Source organism: Mesoplodon bidens (assembly GCF_964165515.1).
Source record: "Mesoplodon bidens genome assembly, chromosome: 6".
NCBI classification, from domain to species: domain Eukaryota; kingdom Metazoa; phylum Chordata; class Mammalia; order Artiodactyla; family Ziphiidae; genus Mesoplodon; species Mesoplodon bidens.
The window spans coordinates 38473938-38480286 of NC_138162.1; the positions used below are offsets into that span (position 1 = coordinate 38473938).

The 6349-nt window shown below is 41.1% G+C and overlaps 1 long non-coding RNA gene across 1 annotated transcript; it reads left to right on the forward strand.

Annotated features, from left to right (window-relative positions):
• Nucleotides 1-624: 624 nt before the first annotated feature.
• Nucleotides 625-6024, forward strand: LOC308619469. The gene is made up of 3 exons (XR_014016186.1): nt 625-1001; nt 4388-4512; nt 5595-6024. It is a non-coding gene; the product is annotated as an uncharacterized lncRNA (long non-coding RNA).
• Nucleotides 6025-6349: the final 325 nt, after the last annotated feature.

Genomic DNA, 6349 nt, shown 5'->3' on the forward strand with positions numbered 1-6349 from the left:
CAACAAAAAAATAGAAAATGGTAAAATGAGTATCCATAAATAGTTATGCCCTCCATCAACTTAAGAAACCTAACCTTTTGCTGTATTTGCTTTAATTAGTTTTTGCTCAAATTTTATAAAATGAACTAACAAGATGACTTCAGTGCAAACCGTGTCCTTATGCATGCCTTTACAAAATCAATACATTTTCCAGTCAATCAATATAATTCCATGTAACAACTGAGTAACTAATATTCGCTGACATTATGCTCAATTCCTAATCACCACTCCACATTCAAATTTCCCAAATTGTTCCCAGCGTCTTTGGCAACTGTTGTTTTCCCCTTCGGAGTGTGATGCAAGACCATGCGATGTAGTATTTGGCAGTAAAGTTCAAATTAACCCATAACGCCTGGGGTCTCTGAGAGAACCTGGGCAGAAGGGAACATAGAGCACACCTTGCAACAGTCTAATAATAAAGAAGAAACGCTGCAAAGAAACGGCAAGTCACAGAGATTTATGGGAAATGTAGTTTTGAATCTGGTTGGGTCACCGTACAGCCCTCTGGGTAGTTTCTAGGCTACATTTGCGCGTGTGCAGGCCCAGCTGAGCGTTTTTGTTTCCGGACTTTCGTCCCTGGTTGATATTTGGTGCTGGGTCCTTGATTGTCCTCCTGTAGAGTGGATTTGGGGCGATGGAGACACCGCGCCGCACGGGAACTTCTGGAGAGGAGTGGGCTTGTGACCCAGGGGGCGGGAGCAGAAAGTCCCTGGGGCCCCCAGGTTCAACCCCCGTGTTAGATGCGGCTGAGCCCTTATCAGGAGCAAGTGCTCGATGCAGGCCGGAGTGTACGGGGATCGTTTGCCTGGCCCCACCTGCAGCCGGACCGGAGAAAAGCCCCCGCGGCGGCCGTGGTAGGGAGCGTGGTGCTTGTTTGTTCATAATGCGGATGGTGAGCGTGCCAGAAAGCGCAGGCGGTGGGTCTGTAGTGGAGCCCGAGCTCTGGAGCCAGAGAGACCCAGGTAAATTCCAGCTCTGTCACCTTTAAGCAGGGGCGCTAGAAGGAACCTGGATAAGAAGCAAGTTTCTCATCTGTCAGTAAGGACATTAATAATGACTGCTTCATGGCATTGTTTTAAAACTCAGATAAGTCATCACCTGTAAATCAGGTAAGCTAGTGCAGGGTACTAAGCCCTGAGTACGTGACAACTGCTATTATATTTAGAAGACACGTCGTTCTTTTTATTGGTTGGCGTATGTATAAACCTCAACCATTCTGTGAGGTCTGTATAACCATCTGCTTTAAAAATAACCGAAGCTCAGGTTAGTGGACGGTGGCTCAGGTCACAAGCTAGCAATGAGGGAGTCTGGATTCAAGGGCAGGTGTGCTTTACTTCCAATCTCAGGCTTTGTCTAAATATCACATCTGCCAGAAATCAGCATTGCAGCCTTCACAGCACCTAACAGAGTAACTTGTCCCCAAATCTCCAGGGATATAATAGTAAGTGAATGTAGATGGAATCCTACCATATGTCAAATGTATTCTGGGATTTCTGTTGTCTCCTCAGATCCTTTGAGTCAGACAGAGCCTCCTATCCCCTCATGCACTTCAGGCTGTGTTTTTAGTCTAAGATTATAATGAATTCCAAGAAGGTCAGCTTTCTGGCCTTAAAATTGTGGCCTAGGACTAGATTCCAGCTCCTGGGAAATTCATTTTAGAGCACAGCAGCTCTTGTGAAGTAGGAAGCAGGGGGACCCTGGTAAAAGAGTCTTACCTGGAAGAGAGCACCCCCTGACCTTAGACCTCTCTCCAGAGCTACAGAGCGGAGGCAGAAGAGCCCAGGAGCAGGTCTGCACAAGATCAAGAAGTAGTTCTTGATCCTTCTGCCAGGAATGAGCCAGACTTGGTAATGCCACCACATTCAGAAGCCACCACATTGGTGTGACAGTTGGGAGTTTGGGCCAGTCTTGAAAAGAGCAAGGTGAGCTGGGGTGGCCCAGGGGCAGGCTGCTCAGGAAAGGCCACTTTGTTGGAGAGCTAGTGAGGGTGAGGTCTGGGAGTAAAGGATAACCAGGCAGAGGGCGGAAAGGCTGTCTCCACTCTCCCTAAATTGCCCTTTTACAGATGCTGCCGTCACACATGTGGCACTATCCTGACTTCACAGAGTCCCACGGTGATGGTTCCTGAAAGGTTTCTATGGTCATCTACCTCTGACTCATTTAAAACTTTAAAGAAATGAGACCTGAGAGTGTCAGTGAATTGTCCAGGGCCAATTATTGTGACAGATCCAGGAGTCAAACAGTGTCATTCACTCTGTCTCCAGTCCATGTTTCAGTAGTTTGTTCCTTTCTGTTGATGAGTCGTCATCTGTTGTGAGGCTATTCCACAGTTCATTTATCCATTCACCAGTTGATGCATATTTGGGTTATTTCCAGCCATAAATATTCATATACAGGCTTCTTTGTGTGAACATATGTCTTCAGTCTCTTGGGTTAATGTGAAGGAGTGAGTGGATTTTCTGGGTCTCATAATAATTATATGTCTAATGTCGCAAGAAAATGTCAAATTGTTTTCCAAAGTGGCTGTCCTAGTTTGCATTCCCATCAGCAATGTGTCAAGGTCCTGGTTACTCTGTATGTTCACCAGCATTTAACAATATCAGGTTTTTTATTTGAGCCATTATTTTAGGTTTGTAATGGTATTTCATTTTAGTTTTAATTTGAATTTTTCTAATGCCTAATAATAAGCATGTTTTTGTTCGTTATCCATTACTCTTTGTTGAAGATGCCTATTTGATTGGAGACTTACATATGTTCTATAAAAATATTTCCACAGATACATGATTTGTAGATATTCTCTCTCAGTTTTAGGTTTTTTCATATTCTTAACAGTATTTTTCAAAGAGCAGAGGTTTTAAATTTACCAATATTTCATACCTTTTTCAGTTTCTTTTATGAATATATTATTCTAGGCTGGCTGCTGTAACAGAATATCACACACTGGGTGGCTTAAACAGCAGAAATATCTTATAACTCTGGAGGTTGGAAGTCCAAGATCAGTATGTCATCAGTGTTGGTTTCTGGTGAACCAACTCTTCCGGGCTCACAGAGGGCCACCTTATTGCTGTGTTCTCACATGGACTTTCCTCTGTACACACACAGAAAGAGAGAGATCTCTGGTGTCTCTTCCTCTTCTTATAAGGACATTGGTCCTATCAGATTAGGGCCCCACCTATTTTAACTTCATTTAACCTTAATTACCTCCTTAAAGACCCTATCTCCAAATACAGTCACATTGGGGGTTAGGGCTTCAACATATGAATTTTGGGGGACACAATTCAGTAAATAACAATGATATATGCTTTTTTGTCCTATCCAAGAAATATTTGCCTAATATGGCCAAAAGCATTTTACCTTTTTATTCCCCTTATATATGTTTGAAAATTATGGCACCATTTGTTGAGAAATATGTACTTTGTTCATTGGATTGCCATGGTACCTCTGCTGGAAATCTATTGAGTATAAATATGAGCTCCTGAAATACAGGTCTGGTTCTGAGTATTCCCTCCAGGGCTTACATGCATCTATTCATTGATTCCCCCATTACCCCAGCAGAGGACTCTGGCTGAGGATGTGTGTAACCTAGAGAGTGCTCAGGTGTATAAACCATTGGTGTATAAGAAATGATTATAGGAACACTATTTATAATGACTTTATCTTTAAAAAGACACTAAGCTTTGGGACTTCCCTGGTGGTCCATTGGTAAAGAATCTGTCTTCCAATGCAAGGGACACGGATTCAATCCCTGGTTGAGGAACTAAGATCCCACATGCCGCAGGGCAACTAAGCCTGCGCACGACAACTACTGAGCTCACGTACCTCAAGTAGAGGGCCCACGTGCTGCAAACTACAGAGCCCACGTGCCCTGGAGCTTGCACACCACAACTAGAGAGAGAAAGCCCACAGGCTGCAACTAGAGAGAAGCCTACACGCCACAACTAGAGAGAAGCCTGCAAGCCACGATGAAAGATCCCACATGCCTCAAGGAAGATCTGGCGTGCTGCAACTAACACACGGCGCAGCCAAAAAATAAAATAAAATAAAGAAATAAAATGTTTTTTAAAAAAGGCACTAAGCTTTCTTGGTAGTATGTTAACTGAGATTATAAGTACATATTTTAGAAATATATACAAATGAATTAGGGCATGAAAATAATATTTGTACTAATTGTGTGATGCCCCCAAAGTATAAGACAAAATTAGGGCTGTAATAATTTATAATTTTATTTATTATTTTACAATATTTTGCTTTAAACTTTCAACAGTAAACATCACAAGAGTTTTCAAAGGTATTTTCTATGTTACCTGTTTCTAAACCCTTCAGATTAATCAGAAATGTGCTATTACAGGCATGAATGTCATTCAAGGATGTGACTGTGGATTTAACCCAGGAGTGGAAACACCTGGGCCCTGCTCAAGAGTATCCTGTACAGAGATGTGATACTGGAGAACTACGGCCACCTCCTCTCAGTGGGTGAGCAGACCTTACCATGTGAATGCCTCAAGAATGCAATCCTGTTTATTCTCTTGTTCTTAACTGCTACTTTTATCATATGTGTCATATCCTGTTGTTTCTTTTGATTGACTATTCTCCTGGTTAAGGGTCATATGTGCCTTCTTTTCATACTTCATAATTTTTTATTGGTTGCTAGTTATGGATTTTAATTTGTCAGGTGCTGTATTTTTTTGGTATTTTAAAATATCTGGGGGCTTTCTCTGGAATAAAGCTAAGTTATTTGGAATTAGTTTTATCCTTTCAAGATCTAAAGCTTTGTTCTCTTGGATTCAGAGCAGTCTAGGGCTGACTTTGCTCCTGTACTAAGGCAGATCTTTCAGGTTATTCTACTGAGTCCTCCATGAATTAAGAGATCTTTCTACTCTGGCTGGTAGGATAACAAGCTTCCCATCTCTGTCTGTGCTTTGGTGATTTATCATCCTCCTCCTTTCCAGTGATTCTTTCCCCAGTCTCAGGTAGTTTCCTTACATGCATGCACAAGTCTCTACTCAGCCAAAGACTCAAGGAGATCTTTCTGCAGATTTCTACAGCTCTTCCTTACTACAGCTCTTTCCCCTCCAGTATTTTGTCTTGCAGATTCTAGTTGCCTTGGCATTCCTAAATTACTAACTCTGTCTCCTCAACTTACTGAGAGTGTCAGGCTCTCTTTGGTTTCCCTTACTGTGTTGTGGCATAGAAATTTTCTATACTGTGGGAATAATGGGACTCACTTAATTTGTTTCCTTTTTCTTAAGAATTCCTGTCCTGCACTGCCTATTGTTCCATTTTGTATGATTTTCTACTTGTTTGACATGAGGAGGTAAAGTAATAGTCCCCATGAAGTCCCTTGTATAAAACCCCACACATGGACTATTTTTAGAATTTAATTATTTAGTCCTACGATTCAGGGATTTAAGAAGATTCATTCCTTCTGTCACCTCCTCAAAAAGGTCAAATGAGCACCTTCATTGTATAGTTCCTGAAGCTGTACCTTCCTTTATATCCAGAAGTATTGAAGCCCATGTAGCTGATCCAAACAATAAATTCTTTTCCACTTATAGAGTATTGCTTTGGAAAACCAGATGTGACCTTCAAGTTGGAGGAAGGAGAAGATCCATGGTTATTAGAGGAAGAATGTCTAAATAGGAGCTACTCAGGTGAGTTACTGAGTACTAGAAGAAGGTATCCAGGGAAAAGTAAATCCAAAGTGATCAGTTATAGGTAGGAATTTTAATTTTTATTTTATTTATTTATTGGCCATGCCACACGGCTTGCGAGATCTTAGTTCCCCAACCAGGGATCAAACCTGCATCCTCGGCAGTGAAAGCGTGGAGTCCTAACCCTGGACCACCAGGGAATTCCCTAGGTGGGAACTTTTAGAGGCCTGTGTCTTTGGTAGTTTACAAAGAATAGATCCAGTACAATGTGGAAGATGAAGGTATAACATAACCAATGCAGTACTAGCATACTGATTTTCTGATCCTTAAAGGCTGGGAGTCCAAGTGTATCATTTACAACTGAAAAACCAAGTTATAAGATTTTTATTTAATTGTAAAATGATAAACACTAAGAAATATTAGAAAAGGCACTAAAATTGGGCATTAAAGGATGGTTAAGGAGAGAGAAGAAACACTGATTTCATCATTGGTTCTATAATATGGAATTACTAGTTACTGTCTTAAGTAAGTAGAAGATTAAAAAATACACAAGTTTATAATTATAAAAGTACCTACTAGAGCAAAAACACAATCTTCCTAATTCTTAGAAGAAAAATGAACAGAGCCATGAAAACAGAACTATTTACTAAAAAGACTTT